This window comes from Cynocephalus volans, chromosome 8 (genome assembly GCF_027409185.1).
Source record: "Cynocephalus volans isolate mCynVol1 chromosome 8, mCynVol1.pri, whole genome shotgun sequence".
In the NCBI taxonomy this organism is placed as follows: Eukaryota; Metazoa; Chordata; class Mammalia; order Dermoptera; family Cynocephalidae; genus Cynocephalus; species Cynocephalus volans.
The window spans coordinates 74820983-74838982 of record NC_084467.1 but is presented as its reverse complement, the minus strand read 5'-3'; positions in this window follow the sequence as shown (position 1 = coordinate 74838982).

Here is an 18000-nt window from a genome sequence, read left to right as displayed (position 1 = left end):
ATCGATTCAGGCAAGTATCATCAATGGTAAAAGATGATTGTGGAACAGGATAGTCACTCAGTGACAGAGCAGCCTGATAGAGGTTACTTTCTAATTAAAAAGACTGCAAAGAAGAGATCTGGCAGTCACCACTTTGACCAAGTGAGCAACCTTAGAATCTGTAACATGGGATAACCTTACAATATGCTCGTCCTTATGTGATGCAGATGAAATTCACAACATCGTTTATGAAATATTCTTGCCAAAAGTGTTTAACCTGAATCTAATCAAGCCTTTAGATCTAACTTCATATATATAGGAGTTACAGGGAACCAAAGAAGAATCAAATTACAAAAAGAAATCTGCAGAGGAATCTCCAGTATGGGATGTTTTACAAGACAACTTTTTTGGATTCCTTCAAAAGTCATTGTCATGGAGAGAGAAAACGTTGGGGGAACTGTTCTAGATTTAGCGAATAAATTAGAGACACAACAATCAAATACAATACATGAACCCTGGTGAACTCTTAGCTTGATAAAGAGCTAGAAATGTTTGGGGGACAATTGGGGAAAATCTGAGTATGAGCTATATTTTAAATGATATGTTATATGATACTAAGGAACTAGCATTGTGTTAGATGTGATAATGACATTGTGGTTATGTATAAGACAATTCTTAGTTTTAGGAGATGCATATTTAGACGTAAATATTTAGGTACGAAGTGTAATGATTTCCACAGCTTTCAATATACACACACACGCACATATATGTATGTGCGTGTGTGTGTAAAGATAAAGTAAATATGGCAAAATAGTAACAATTGCTGAATCTATTTTGAATCTCAGTAGAGACTGTATAAATATTTCAACTTTTCTAAATGTTTAAACAGAAATTTTTTCATGCTTCTACACCCTCTTCTCCTTTTCTGCCTCTACCTCTCATCCCCATCCCTATCACCACTCTCCTGCTACAACTGCTCATCATGTCTTGCTTGGACTATTATAGTGGCCTCCTAAATAATTTCTATCTTCACTCTGAATGCCTCCAAGCCATATGCCAGAGATGGTTTCCTGCAAATCAGTTCTTGCCATTTCTCTGTCCCTCATGACTTGGTGACTTGGTGACTTGGTCTCCTCGTCACCCGCATGGTAAAGTCTGAAGAAGCTCAGCAAGCAAGGCCATCACCCTAGGCTCTAAACTGCTCTCACATTGCACCTCCGTTCACAGTATTCCCTGACACCTCACAGCCTGTGCTCTACCAGGTCACAAACTCAAAAGCCCAGGTAAAGGGCTAGGAGTAAAATAGTAGGGGGTGTAGGGTCTGGAGTGGACCTGGGGGGCAGGAGGCTCCTCTGAAGCTGTTACTCGGGACCAACTGCATGTTGGTATGAGAGAATGTGTTGCCCAGTGTTGCTAAATCTTTGTTCCCATTAAGTCAGAAATAAATACTTGTATATGAATTCTCCCCTATTTTAAATGCTGACAAGTAATATATATATTTTTATAACACTGCAGGATGAAAAAAACTGAATTGTAGTGTGAGAACCCATGGGACTGAGTGTTCACTCTTTCACACTGACCTCTGTGTCATTCTTCCTTTTCTCTCCTTGGTCTGGAGTACTTTCTTCCTCCTTTTGCTGGTAAAATCCTTTGACTCCTTCAAAATCCAGCAAGCAAGGCCACTCTCATTGCCCTGACTGCCCCCGGCAGAGCCAGATGCTCCTTGGTTAGTGCTCCCCAGCCATTCTACAACCTTTCTTCTAGGTCTTGTCATGGAATTACATATCTGGTTGTCTGTCTTCTCCTACTGCATTCTGAATCCTCATGATTTAGAGCCGTGTTTTATTCAACTTTGTCTTCCCTGTGCACAGTGTCTGGTATAAAGTCAGCATTCATCTGTTGGTTGAGTTGCAGGCTGTTAAAGGTAATGCTATAAAAAAAATTTAGGACATGGTTTCCACCACATCCAGTTGGAAATGTACTTAAGAATGTCTATAAATCAATAGAAGAAAATTTCCTATTATTATATTCCAATTAAAATTGTCATTTGGGATCATCTGTCTATTGTAGGAAATCAGATAAACAAGTTTAATTTAAAAAATAATTCTCTAGTTAGGATTCTTTCTGATTCTTTAACTCAAGAGAATGATACAATGAGTATTGTTTCAAGGATTGCCTTTCTAGAACAACCTTGGCCAACATCAGGCCAAGGATCTAGACATGTTCATTAATCCACAAGTGCTCTAAACCTGCTTGAACTTACATAAAAACTGAATGGTAGGATGTGTGCCGAATCAAGTCACCTCCTCTCCTTGGGACATAATTCCTATCAGTGCCCTACACACCCGATTCTCTCATTCTTGTCTCTTTCATGCTTTTCTTTTCCAACATGCTTTCTTCCTCTTATTCAGCGTTGCTTCCGAAATCCAGCTCGAAACTTACTTCCTCCAAGAACTGTCTGATAATTACTACCTATCTTGATTGTTCTTTTACATTCTATTCTCCACTTATCTGTGTTCCTTCTTGCTGGGTATGGCCTACTCTGGTCTAACAAGAATAACTATGATATTAAAAAATAAGATAATATGACAATAAAAATTATTTGAGAGGCATTGTCAAAAATAATAGCTTCCAAGACCCGTCTCTGGAGATTTTGATTCAGTGGATCTGGCATGAGGTGGGGGATAAGTATATGTATTTATATGTTTAATAAGTGCTGCAGATAAATTTTATCATCAGGCAACTCAGGGGAACACTGGCATCATCCTTATGAGCCTGGATTTGGGGTCAGACTGATCAGGGTTTGAGGCTGGACTCTTGTGCCGTGTGTAACAAAGCAGGCAAGTCGCTATGTCCTAAGCCCACAGTTTTTTGATCTAGAAAATGGGGATGATAATCTCTGTCATAAGGTTGTTCTGGGGACTAAATGATTCAGGTAGAGCATTAGCACAGTGCCTGAAACATTCTAAGTGCTCTGTAAATGTTTAACAACTGTATTTATATTTGCTTGAAATTTGCTTGGTTATGTTACTGGGATTCAAGGTCAGGATGATGGTTTTTTTGGTTCTTCTTAACACCATGGTGATTCAGGGTAGGGTGACCCAGAAGATTTTACCATAGCCAAAGACTATTTTTGAGAGCTTGCTAACCTATGCCAATTTTTTATTGTCTCAATAAGCTATCACTCTTTGTTCTCTTTAATTTTACCTGTCATCTCCATTAAATTATAGAAAGGTCTTGACCCTGTCATCTAGTTTTGTGATATCGTAGATCCAGTATCTTGTACAGTGGGCTATCAACAGAGGGCTTTATATAATAGAACACACATTTATTCCATAGAATTATAGAACCATCATCTCTTACTTAGGTTACACCAGCTCCTAATGAGTCTTGGGGTCTTACACTCTTGCTCTCTTACAATGCAGTCTCTGCACAGCAGCCAAAGCAATCTTTTAACAATGTAATCACAGCATATCATTCCTGTCTAAAATCTTCCAATGCTTCCCACTGTATTTAAAATAAAATTCAAACTTTCACAGTGGCCTTGTAAGCCCTACCTGACCCGGGCTGTTCTGTTCATCTGACCTCATCACCTGTGAGTCTCCTCCTGGATCATCACATTCGAGCAACACTGATGTTCTCCCTGCCTGGACTGTCCTTTCCCTACATCTTTGCATGCCATTCAGCCCAGACGTCACCTTCTCAGATACTTTCCCTCACCCCCCTGTCTAATGCTTTCCTCCCATTAATTTCTATCCCATTATCACTTACCTCTTTCCATATCAGTAGCTGATATTATCTTATTTGTTTATTGAAAGCTCCATGAGAACAGGCCTGTTAATTGGAAGCTCTGTGAGAACCTGTCTATCTTGTAATCCAAGCACTGGGGACAGAACCTTGTACTTTCATGGGTTTGGTATATATATTCATCAAATAGATGAATAAACTTTACAGATAAAGAAGATCCATAAAGTCCAGTAGATTTCATCTTTTTTAAAGCAAGGGACTCTTATCAAACAAAATGTTTCATTTTAAAACATCAATTTGTTTGTTTGGTTGGTTCTTTTTACTTGTTTCTTGACAGTTAATAGGATTCTATACACATAAAAATTTAGCAAACACTTAGCGATTTAATAAGTCCTTGTTCAGTGAGAGCCACCATCAGGAAGATTTCAACGCTCTAACCAGTAGCTGTGGACAGTGAGAAAGTCTTACTGGAGGAGAAGCAGACCTGGCCCCACAGGACAAGGGCAGGTGGAAGGCATTGAGTGTTCTGGCAGTGTGCCTCGTACAGGGCTTCCGCATGTCTCTACAGAGAGAGGCAGTTGAAAGCAGGAGAACCAGGGCCATCATTTGGAGAACCCAGAGGAGAGGCAGCAAGACAGGACTCTTTAATGTAAGCCTGGGCTTCAGTGAGAAACTGCCTGGCCTGGAGCAGTCCTGGGCCCACTGCAGAAAGGATGACAGTGGAGGTGACAGTGACAGGTGGAAGTGGCAGTGGTGGTAGTGGTGGCAGCAGTGGTGGTACCACAAAAACAACATGTCAGGGAGGCACTGACATGTGAAGCCTCTCACCAGGATCAAGCCATGAGCTATTCTAGGCTCTTCCAAATAAAGCTTAAAAAGAGCCTTGTAAAAATCAAGCCAACCCACCAGTTAATTAAGAGAATAAAACATTAGCACTCTTTAAATCCAGACTTGATAATGTAGTATTTAAAGTCCAGCATACAATTTTAAAATTAATAGATAAGTGAAGAAGCATTACCACAACAGATTTTTTTTAAGTTAATGGAAACATATCCAGAGACTACAGAGATGTTGGAATTAGCAGCAAGGGCTTTAAAACAGCTCTTATAAATATGTTTGAGGATTTAAAAGAAAATACGGACTCAAGCAAACAGAGGGAAATTCTCACTAGAAAAAAAGGAAACAATAAAAGAAAACCAACAGGAAATACTTGAACTAAAAAATGCAATACCTGAAATGGAAAAAAAAAAAAATCCCTAGATGAATTTAATAGCAAATTAGATTCTACAGAAAAAAAATTGTGAACTTAAAGATGTGGCATTATAAACTATCTGAGCTGAAGCACACAGAGAAAAAAAGACTGAAAAAAATAAACAGAGCCTCACTGACTTGTGAGATAATATGAGGTGACCTAATATCTGTGAAGGTGGAGTTCTAAAAGGAGAGCAGAGAAAGACAAGCAGAAAAAAATATTTAAAGAAATAATAGCTGAAAAAGTTCCAAACCTGATGAAAAATATTAACCCATGAGTCTAAGAATTTAGATGAATCCCAACCAGGATAAAAACAAAGAAAACCATTTCTAAGTACATCATAGTCAAATTTCTGAAAGCCGAGGATCAAAGAGAAAAGTCTTAGTAGCAACAAGAGAAAAAAGACCCATTCTGCACAATGGGGAACAATAATGCTGACTTCTCAACAAGCAGAAGACAATCAAATAACATCTTTAAAGTGCTGAAAGAAATAAAATCTGTCAACTTAGAATTAGAAACCTAGTAAAAAAGATCCTTTAAAAAAATGGAAGGGAAAAAGAAAGAAAGCAAGAAAGAAGGAAGGAAGGAGGGAAGGAAATAAGGGAGGGAGATAGGGAAGGAGAGAGAGAAAAAACAAAACAAAATAAAAATATTGCCCAATAAAAGGTGAGAGAATTTGTCAGTGGTGCCCATGTACTGCAAGAAATGTTGAAGGATGTTCTCCAGGCCGAAGGAAGTAATACCCAATAGAAACTGTGATCAATATGAAAAAAAAAATAGTGTTGAAAATGGTAAATATGTGGGTAAATAGAAATTACTTTTTCCTTTGCTTATTGCTGAATGAGTAAGACTCAATTGACAGAGCTGAGTTCTTGGTAGACACTGCAGTAGTCTGGGAGTCAAAAAATTTGGGGTCTGCTTCACTTCTGTGACCTTAGATAAGTGGCTTAATCTCTTATCTTGGTTTAATCATGGGCCAAGCAGGATTCTAATACTTGATATTCTCTCTCATTGGTCAGCATTAAAGAAATGTTTCCTTTTGTCACTGCCATATACCTCAAAATGGCTATCCACTCATTGCTTCTCAGATTTAATGTGGATATGAATCATCTAGGGATCTTGTTAAATTCAAGCTACAATAATAAAGTTACTGTGGGATTTCTAAAAGAATAGACAAATAGATCAATGGAATAGAACAGAAATATATCCTTTTTTACCCTTTTTACTTCTACCTCTTGTTACTTTTAACCTTTATGCTTAAAACATCTCTCTTATAAACTGTATGAAGTTGGTTCTTATCTTTTTATTCAGCTTGATAATCTCTGACTTTTAATTGGAGTGTTTAGTCCAATTACATTTAATGTAATTTTTGATGTTGGGTTTACATCTACCATTTAGCTATTTGTTTTCTTCCACCTATTTTTTTGTCCCTTCTCTCTCTCCTTTTTTTTTTTTTTTTTTGTTCATTTCTCTTTTCCTTCCTTCTTTTGGGTTTGTTGGGAATTTTAAAGTATTTCACTTTATCTCCTCTATTAACTTGAAAACTATACCTCTTTGTTTTATTTTTTGGTGGCTGATCTAGGAACTGAAGCATGCAGAGTTTACTTAACTTAGCAGAGTCTACTATGATTTCATAATATATCATGTGTAGTATAAAAAACTTTTAAAAAGTATACATCCTTTTCCCCAACTTGTCCTTTGCCCTCGTGTCGTACTTTTACATATGTTAAAACCCCCAGGATAAGTTTTACTATTTTTGCTTTAAATATCAATTGTCTCTTAAAGAAATTAAATAAAGTTGACATTAGATCAATTCTAGAGAACTTTCTAAGTTTATTCTCTGACTACTGTATTTTCCAAGCATAGTATGTGAAGTTCTTTATAGTTCCTGCCTGCTAGGTTGGGTGAAACAATCCTTCAGTGACATCAGTGCTACTGTACCAGGACTACTCCTTAGAATTTCTTCAAAATTCACACGGGAGCAAGAGGAGAGCAGGATACTTAGGAAGGGAAATATTGGCAAGGGAATGGGGAGAATGAAACTACTTTAGGTCTATATTTCAAAATCACCTTAAGCTTTACTTTTTATGAAGTGTAATTTGAAAAGATATATTTCTTTTTAGAAAGCAAGTTGCAAGGCACTTACAGGCTAGTTCATTCATGGAGATGCTGATAATTATATTTAAATTGTCAATAATTGTAGTTCCAGCTCCAGAAGACAAAATGTCAGTACTAGAGAATGAGTCTTTACTTGAAACCTCTGGGGGAAGAGAGAAATTTGCTTCCTCTCAAGAACGTCTGATGTTTAAAGAAAATGTATTATTGTAGATTTAATAATATATAACATGAGAGATTACATTTTTATAGTTACATTATATTTTGCAATCTTATTATTTTATGTAGAAAACTAATATTGCCTTAAGTCTGCAAGTGTCATATTTGAGTTAAAATTGCATTCAACATTATACCATAAATATGCAATTTCTTAGTCATCTAAATGTTTGCAATCACTGTGTGTCTCAATTAAATTATATGCTCACATTATATTTTAAATCTGTATTTTCTATGGACATTCTTGTATTTTGTAAAAATAGAAAGTTTACCTAAGAATTTTCTATAGTGAGAATGGAAACTTTGTTAACATCTGATTCATAGTCAGAGTAAAAATTGGGGCCATCATAATAGTATCCTTTCTTTCTGTAGAATGGTACAGCACTGGCATAAAAAAGATACCCTTTTTTTTCTTTTTTCTTTTTAATCTTCAAAATGTTATTAAGTACCATAGTCCTTCATATTTGGAAATCCTGTGGCTTTTGGAGTCCCTGGCTGTGTGTTCCGCACCGGTAGAAAGCACTACTCATGACAGTTCTTTGCATTCTTAGTGCTGTTCATGGTTGTGTTTCTTTACCTCGTGGGTTGTATGACACCGTTATCTAAATAAGTCCTCATGTTTGTGAGTACTGTGCACCACATTATTGGGTCTGTGGCTGGCCTTCCAGCTACTCACTGGCCATAGCTCACAGGAAGCAGATACAGCTGTCACAGTCGTGGTGCTGTTCTGTTAAGTTAAATCTTCCTGGGGGTATCCAAAAACTTCTGGTATAAGGATTATTTTTTCTGCTTTGAAATAATGATTCAGAAACACAAGCTGTAAGCAATGTCAATAAATAGCCTTTGTTCTCTTATGCAGAGTGTCATCAATGTCAGTGCCTGCAAGAAGATATGTTATATTAGTTTTATAATATTTGTGTTTGTGCAGAATGATGGTAGGAAGACAAACTGGGTTTTATTTCTTACTGATTATTATTGGTTGATGATATTCCTGAGAGCTTATGGTATTAGGTCAAACCATATGAAATTGCTATTTGTGTAGACAATTTTATATGCCTCAACCTAATAGGAAGCAAAGCAACTTCAATTCCAGGAGACAAGATGTATTTTATTAGGTTTCTCTACATCACTGAGTCTGCTACAAGTATTTTACATTAATACATATAATTTAAAAATTGGAACTTGACAGGCAAGATTTGTTTTGTTCTTATTCTTGCTCCATTTTTACTCTGTGTCATTGCTCCTTTGCTCTCAAGGAAAATGGGGAATCTATATACAGAACATCTCCTGACATTTGCCATTCTGTAGCCCTTGAGAGGTAAACAAGAAAAACACAAATATTATTCATTCAGTTTAGAGTTAAAGTCATCTTTAGGTCCTTCTAGCGATAGTTTAAACTCACAGTTGTCCTTTTATGAATTTTTATGAATTCTTTTTTCTGTAGAGAAGACAATTTCATCACAGGAATATATTAGGAGTATTGAAATGCTTTTCCCACCCCCGTCCTTCATATTTCTCCATTTGCAATTACATCTGTACAAAAAAGGAGCTCTGGTAGCTTTGGCGGAGACTTTTCAGTAGGAAATGCTTCTAAATAATAAGCAAGAGCTGTTTTCAAGACAGACTTTCTAAAATTATATTCAGGCAAGTTAAAGTTTAGATGTCATCCCTTATAGCTAAAGTAAACACATTTGACTTAATCATGTTAATGGAAATGTATTCACATTCAAGTGTTCTTATATATGAGTACTCCTGGACGAATTTAAATCATATTGACAGAAAACATCCATTTCCTCACATTTTCAAAACCAAGCGGGTTTCAGAACCTGGTCTTCAGCGTGGTTGTTTTTGAAAAAAATGTAATTCAGCCAATGCTGATCTTGTTTTTCCTTTATTCTTTAAGCCAGAAGCAATTACTTTTCATTTCAGGATTAAGCGGCTATGATGTTGCCATTCGTCGCAGAGGCTCCTGGTTTCAGCATGTCTCCTTGGTTCCCCGCCAGTTCTGGGTGTTCAGGTAGCAGCTGCATCTGGGAGTGCCTCTCCCGCTCACATTCCTTGACCATGAATTTTGCAGCCCTGTTTATCTGATGAAGACCTCCCAGTAGTGAATTGCTCATGACATTGTCACACAGAATTTAATGAATGATATGGAAAGAAACTAAATATTTTTCCTCCTGGAATGCCAACCAGTCCTGAATTTCCCAGCCCCTTTGCTCTGGCTGATTGCTGAAAAGGCATGGTACTGAGATCCCATGAAACCTGTCCTGCATACACCAAATTCTAACAGTATGCCTCCATGTGTTCTCTGTGGGACTGTCATCCAAGCCTGGTCAGAGACTTTTTCAATTACATTTCCCTGTTCATTAAGTCTCACTTCTCTGCACTAATGATTTACTTCAATTTGTACTTTTAATCGACAAATGCTATCACCAACTTCAGCACACAAAGACATCTCTTTCTTCTCTTGAAATTCATGATTTTAATTGGGATAGCTGGAATGGCTAGAACTAAAGACACCTATATAGACAGACAGAAAAAAAAATTGAACAGAAAGACTTTTGTTGCTCCAAGTAATTCAGAAAATTTGCTTTAACAGATTCAGAAGACTCGAGACTCCTCTTCTTTCGCCTGCCTGCCCTCTGCTGGAACTGCTAATGAGCAGTAAGATAGCCAAAGCAGGACGTCATACGGGAAACATGGGAAAACAAGGGGCTTCTCTGTCTGAAAAGCAAGTTGAATAATTGTGATTAGTGAATCCACAAAGTAGATTTTTGAAGCTCCTCATTAAGTGCCTTTGGATAAATAGCAACCTCCCCCAAACTTTCTTACTGTTTCAGTCATGCACAGGGATATGATTCTGCCTACCCGCATGAGATGGACCAAATGACCTTGCATGTCCACTCCCTCTTCTGTGCTTGTTTCATCCCCAAAACCACCCAATAGATGGCAGATAGCTGAACCAGGTAGTGCCCCGTCCCAAACACAAATGCTCTCCCTGTTCACCAGCCCCTCAGAGCCTTCACCACCTTCAGCTACAAAAAGGCATTTATAAGGGTCTGGCAAGACTGTCAATTTGGTAATGCAATGCAGGAGATAAGTCTGAAACTCCAGACTGGTTTCCTCTTGCGAAGGGCAGCAGGATGTGACAGCTGCTGAGGCAGCCCATTTGCCCTTGGAGAAGAAAATCAAGAGTGTCACCACTAAATGACATCTCCCTCTTGCCATTTCTTGCAGGTATGGACAGTCTCCCTCCCCATCCACTCTTGGTCAGGTGGCTAGATGTTATGAAAAAGAGGAGGAAAAACGTGTTTTGCTTTCATCATTATTATTAAAAGAGGGCACTCTCTGGGGAAGCAGAATCCATTAGCTGAATCCATTGCAATATCTATGGTTAATTAATTTAGGCAGACTTACTGTAATTTTATTATGTAGCCTGTAAGAGCTATTCTGGTAAATGCCCATCCCATAAATATTAGTACTACTATATGTATATGATATTATTTTTGGAAGGGTGAATCTGAATTATTACCCAGTATTAATCTGCACACAGTCCCACTCAGACAATGCAAAGATGCTTCCTCATATTTTGAACATTGTTCAATATATTTGGAAGTGGGGGGGAAAAAACCTGCTCAGATATGACACTCTACATTTAAAGTCCATGGATAAGTCAGTCTGGTTGCCTCCCCAAATATCATTTTGAAAAATCAGTTTCACCAGACTATGGACTAAATAATTGATTTCCACATTTCATTCTGTAAATTAAACACTAGACTTTGAATTACTAGAAGAAATAGCACAGTTAGCCAATAAACCTTTCTTACAAAATGACAGCATTTTAATTTATTATGTGCATTAGCATTTATTCATGCCTAAGATTTCATCAATCAATTTTCCATTTTAAAAAGATGTCTCTGGAAATGACAAGTGGAGAAATACTGAGTTCCAAAAGCAATGTTGTGTAAAGGCAGTAGGTCTAGCTTTCTGGGCACACATTTAACTAAATTATAGTCAACAACCATGTGGCTTCAAGTGTAAACCCACATTTTTTAAAGTATCTTCCTTATGAACTAACTCTCTTGGAATGTCAGAATTTTCAAAAGAAAATATTTAAATTTCACTATTTAAGAGGTGTGCTATATTTGTTCAATATTATAGCAACCTCTGATATTATTTTAAAATATTTATTTTGCCACTTTGACAACCTTGTTCTATACTGCTCTTGGATTTTAATTTTGTTTACTGTACTACATTTCAATAGTTGGCTTCAGATTAAATGAATTTTAGTATTTTACGGTGATTTATTAATTAGTTGCTTTTAAAAAATATTTTAAGCTGAAAGTCACTCCAAAGTAGAAGCTCTAAGAATTGCTACCATCAAGTAAAGGTTAACTTTAAATCATTGATTCATTTCATTCACTCAAAAAAAAGGTATTTAACACATATCAGGACTGACTTATCAGTAGGCAAGGTAGGCATAGAGCCTGGGGCCCACAATATTTTTAGTACCCTATAAAAACATTTTAATGTCTTTTAAAATCAAAAGAGAAAATGAAATTTTGGGTAAAAAAAGGTGTTTACATTTAGTATTAATATATTTATATTTCCACCAACATGGTCATAAAATATAATTTTCGGTATTTTTTAATGGAAGAAGGAGTCCATGAAGGCAAAAGTCTCCAGGACCTATAAAGTCATAATGCAACCCTGCATACTATATGCCAAATTTTATCTATACTAGATTCTAGAGACAAAAAGATGGGTAAGACACAGTTTCTGTATGCAAATCACTCAGTCTAATGAAGAAAATGAACATAAAACAGATAGCTCATAATGTGATTGGTTTCCTTGAAATTGTTTGAAATAGTAATTACAGACTAAAGGACACTGGGATTTTACTACAAAATGTCATTTAACACATAGACGTGGTCTTATCTTCCTTTCAGTTAAACTTATTTAAAAAATAAGGTTTACATATATTTTGATGCACATAGACAGTATAACTGCACATGTTCGTTCAATTCAAAATCACTGATATTGCCAGTCTGGATCTATAAGTCAAAAGTTCGTATTTTATAAGCACCATTCATCAACAGGGCCATGCTGGAAATTTTAGGTCCTGGGATTGATGGTCCAATGAGGAAAATGAGAAGTGAGATTTGGTTCTCCCTAGCTTAGCAAGCTTACTTACCTGTATCTTTCTGAGTTTTATTGAGGCTTCAGAAATTGAACAGAATCTTGGCTGCACTCTCTTCTCATAAAATTTCTCCTTCATATGAGATTCAGCATTCATTTTTTTCAATTATTCTTTCTAATGTCATAATTGGGGTAGTCAGAATGTTCTCCTTAACAAATTTTCCTTGTTAATATTTGAGATCATTTTCACATTTTTTTGTTGTTGATTAGGGAATGATTTTTGGACACTTTTTATTTTTAGAGCAATTTTACCTGCATTATCTTATTACACACGGAGAAACTTTTTGAGTAAATAGGCCATCATAGGACGTTGGAAAGAGCACAGACTCAGACAACCCTGAGAATGAAAATGAATTCTGCCAATCAAGCTGTATGACCTTGGTCACTTCATTTAGCATCATTTGCATTTCAGCTTCCTTATCTATAAAATGGGGATCATTATACATGTCTCACAAAGTTGCTGTAAGAATTAGAATAATGTACATTAAGCATTAGAGTACCTGGAATATAGTAGATGCTAAATAAGTAACTTCCATTACTTTAGAGTTTTGGTTGGTTGGTTATCTATCTATCTATCTATCTATCTATCTATCTATCTATCTATCTATCTATCTATCTATCTATCTATCTATCTATCTATTTGCAGCTGGCCAGTTCGGGGATCCAACCCCATGACCTTAGTATTACAAGGCTACTATCTAATCACCTGAGCTAACCAGCCAGGCCTGGTATCTGTTAGTATTGTTGGCCATAGTTTACAAATTAGAAAACTGAAACACACACATATTAAATACCTAGGCCAGTACTGGGGGTGCTAGAGCACCCAGTAATTAAAGGCAAATTAAAGCCTTAGTTTTGACCAAGCCTATTGAGAATGAGGTCATAGAACACGAATAAAGTGCAGGGGGAAAAGTACAGAAAAAGCACTGATATCAGAACAACCATATAATCCATGTATATTTTATTGAATACCTTGTAAATCTAAGACATTCTGTGTACAAGTTAGGCCACTTTGGGTTGTAAATGACAGAATCCCAACTTGCTCATACAAAAAAGGAGAATCTGCTGGCCGATGTCACCCAAACATAGAATGTGGGGAGCTGGTCCTGGAGACGTCTGGAGTCAGTGGCAGGAATACTTTTCATGCTCGCACTTTCTATTTCTTTCTTGTGGTTCTAGTTCTCTTTGCAGATGAGCTTTCTCCATGCATGGAAAATACAGCTCCTAGCAACCTTGGTCTCTCATTCCATCCTAGCAACTCTTCCACCAACAAAGAAAGAGGGTTTCTTTCTCTTTGGCTCCAACCTGAAGACAATCTCATGAATCACTTACATTGGATCAACTTAGGCCACAAACTCTTCCCCCAACCAATCACCAAGCTGGGAAGATGGGGTAATGTGATCAGTCCAATTAAGAGTATGTGCCACTCTTATCATTAGAATGGGATTTTTACTATGGAGGGAGGTGTATTGGGCAAGCAAAAATAGTAACTTTCACCTTCTATGAGACATAATGGAGAAATTAGTATTTTAATGGTAGAGTTGATTCAAAGAGCCAAGAGACTAGAATCTTAGAATGTCAGGCTGAGATACCACGAGGCCTTGCTGGACATGTCACATGGACTGCTCAGCCAAGAAGGGAGGCCTATTACACTTTTGTCTTCCAATGGTGTTACTTCATAGATTTTAGACTTAAATTTATTTCTTAGCAAGCTTACTTTTAAAAGAAGAAAGTTATGAACGCTTGGGTATTATCTTAGAGAAAGAAGAACTCTCTATAGAGGGTGACCAGAGACTGGACCTCAGACTGACATCCCTGTTCTTGGAAAAATGGCAGTATGTCTTGTCCAGTTGGAAAGCCTTATTCTAACAGATTGCTTAATGCTTTTCCTTCCTGTAGAGCAGGCAGGGGTGGGGGCTCAAAGCAGATTTGTAAAGTGGATTGTATAGTGAATAAACTTCTCTTAATGTATTTGCTGGGATTATTTAAGACATGGAACTGTTTGCTTTTGTCTCCAGTGGTTCAATGACCACTCACCATTCCATTACTGGGAGGACTATTATTTTGTATTAGAGATCTGGAGAGCTTGTGACCAGGTAAAGAATCAGTGTTTTGACTTTTTACACCCAAATTATCATTTCCCCACTCGTATCACATTTCTCCTCAGTTTGGCCCTCAATTCAAGGTTACCTTGATTACTTTCAGGTCTTTAGTCCTGAATCTTTCTAAACTATTTTTACCTCGAAATGCTCCTGTCTTGAACTGAGGCCACCAGAAGTGGGAAAAGGGGAAGGAAAGTAGGGATTAGCAAGAAATTGGGAAAGGGCCTCAAAAATGACTACATTGTGTAATATTGAATATACTAACTATCCTGATTTCAGCATCACATATTGCACACAGGTATTGATATACAACATGGTACCCCACAGAGATGTAAAATTGGTTATGTTTCGATAAATTAAATAAATAAATAGTGTTCTTGTCTTTTCACAAATGTGCTTTTTCTTGTTTTTGGTCTCAAAATTAGAGGTATCCCTCCTCTTTTTCAACACTGAATACTTCCATCTTCCACCTCTTAGAAACTAGCTCCATCTACCACTTCATCTTCTGTCTGCATCTTCAGCTATCTCTCTCCACTGCATCTTTCTGCACTTATGCACCTACGATACTACCCCCTTGAGATATCATTAGATGAGATCATGTGTGGAAAGGTGCTGTATAACTCTAAAGTGGAATATAAATATGGAATGGTAGCATTACCCTGTCTTTCTTCTTCACGCCACAATCATCTCAAACAGTTGTCGATTTTACTTTATCACTATTCAATTCATTACTTAGTATCTTAAAATCTGACCTCTATCTCCTGAAATACTACGATGGGTGTCCATATCTTTGTTTATCTTTCTCCCAGCATTTGATCCTTAATTTTGCCCTCTTTTCTTGGTTTCTGTAACCTCACTACCTTGGTTTACCTCCTCTCCCTCTGACAACTCCTCTCTTTCCTTCAAGTCTCATCTTTTTCCTTCTACCTCTGAATATGAGTGGTCTCCATTATTCTGCTCTTGCTCCTTCTCTTTCTTTCTCTCTCTGGTTCTCATAATACTTTGAAACTACCCACAGATCTCTCTCTTCCCTTCCACCTTTGTTAAATGCCTGCCAATTATTTCAACCTAGATGTCTCACTAGCCCCCAAAACACATTGTATATTAAAATAAACTCTTATCCCACTCCAAATATCTTCCACCCCATCTTGGCCAGCACTGTTACTTTTCTACCCAGTCATTTAGGCTTGAAACTGATTCCATCACTGATTCCTCCCTCTGCCTTATACCCAAATCCCTGATTTCCAGCCATATTTTAAATATGGGCTGTTCTATTCCACTACCTTCACTCCGTCTCTCCCCTCTGCCTTCTCCTCCTTCAGGCAGTAATAGTTCAGACTGCTGGAATAGCACATAGCCTATGTTGCTTTCAGTGAGGTTGTCCAGAAGTATTTTGGGGCCATATTCTTTTTCCCGTCATTCTTAGTTCTTTGCCTTTTCTGGGCTGAAACCATTTTTACTTTATTCATAGGGATCACTAAATCTTCTTCTACACCAATACCCTTCTTAGAACTTAAACTAAACATGTTTAGAATAGCCTGTGTCACGTGCCTGGTGATTAACAGCTGGTTGAAAATTGACTATTGTTTATAAGCAATGACATGATAAAAATACATTTCACATCTATGTGTCTTTATTAATAAATTTGTATCTCAAAATACAGTCAATATCTTCATATTAGGATAGATATTTCAACCATATTTGGTTCAGAAAGCTAAAATTTTGAGGATCTGAAGATGTGATAATAAGGGTATACTGAACATATTGCTTGAGTTTTGATACTTTTCCACCAATCGCCAGAACATAATTCCAGTTTATGTCTAATCTAATCAGAAACACACCTTTCTATCTTTAGGACTCAAGTCCTCTTACTTTATTTCTGTAGATTCTGTTAACAAAGAGTGATTAAGGACAGTTTTGGTTTTCCCATTTTTGACATTAAGGATGTTTGATATAACAATAGCATACTGGGCAGCTGTAAAAAGAATAGGGAAGCTCTTTACGTTTATATGAAAAGATCTCTGTTAGAGACTGAATGTTTGTGGCCCCCTCAAAATTCATGTGTTGAAGTCCTAATCCCCAATGTGATGATATTTGGAGATTGGGCCTTTGGGAGGTAATTAGTGTTAGGTGAGGTCATGAGGGTGGGGCTCTCATGATGCCATTAGTGCCTTTATAAGAAGAGACACCAGAGAGCTTGCTGGCTCTCTCCCTACTACGTGAAAACACAGTGGGAAGGTGGCTGTCTGCAAGCCAGAAAGAGAGTACTTACCAGAGCTCAACCATGCTGGAGTCCTAACTTGGACTTTCAGCCTCCAGAACTGTGAGAAAATAAATTTCTGTTGTTTAAGCCACCCAAACTATAGTATTTTGTTATGGCAGCCTAAGCTGGTTAATAGAACCTTCAAGATTTATTTTTAAGTAGGAAGAAAAGGATGCCAAAGTAGTGTACTATACTTGGGGGTGGAAAAAAACGAAGACAAAATAATCTCTACTTGTACTGGATTGCATTTATATTTTTGAAGTCTTGGGAAAGGTAAATGAAAAACTAATAATGTTAGTTACCTGTTTTGCAGGGATGGGAGCTTGCAAGTAGACAATAAGGGTGGAAAGGTGACATTACTATGCATCTTTTTATGCTTTTTGATGCTTGAACTATGTGAATGTGCTACCAGTTCAAAAAAATAAATAAATAAAATTTACCTAAAAATAATAACAAAAACATTTGATTTGGAAAAACACAATTATATTGAATGAAGAAAAGTGCTGATTATAATTGTCCCTCAGTATCCACAGAGGTTTGGTTCCAAGACCTCCCACAGATCAGAAAATCCATGGATGCTCAAGTCCCTGATATAAAATGGCATAGTATTTGCATATAACCTGTACACATCCTCTCATATACTTTAAATCATTTCTACATTACTTATAATACATAACATAATGTAAATGCTATTTAAATAGTTGTTACACTGTATTGTTTAGGGAATTATGACAAGAAAAAAGGCTGTACATGTTCAGTACAGATGTAATTTTTTTCAAATATTTTTGATCTGCACTTGGTTGAATCTACAGATGTAGAACCCATGGAGAGAGAATCCACAAATATGGAGGCCCAACTATATATTGAAAGAAGATTACTGGTTAACAGAATAATTACAGCAGAAGTTCACAATCAATGCAGGCACAATTTGAACAAGATGAAGAAATAAGGGCAGGTGTATTAAATTGCTCTCTCAGTCAGTTCTTCAATAACCCCCATGACAACGTAGACAGTTTTATTGTCTACTGCCCTTTTCTTGGATCTGCATTGACTACTACCAGCAGAGCTTGAAGTGCCCCACAAGACGTGCATTTGATTGAAAGGTGATGGCCACAAGTTCTCAAACG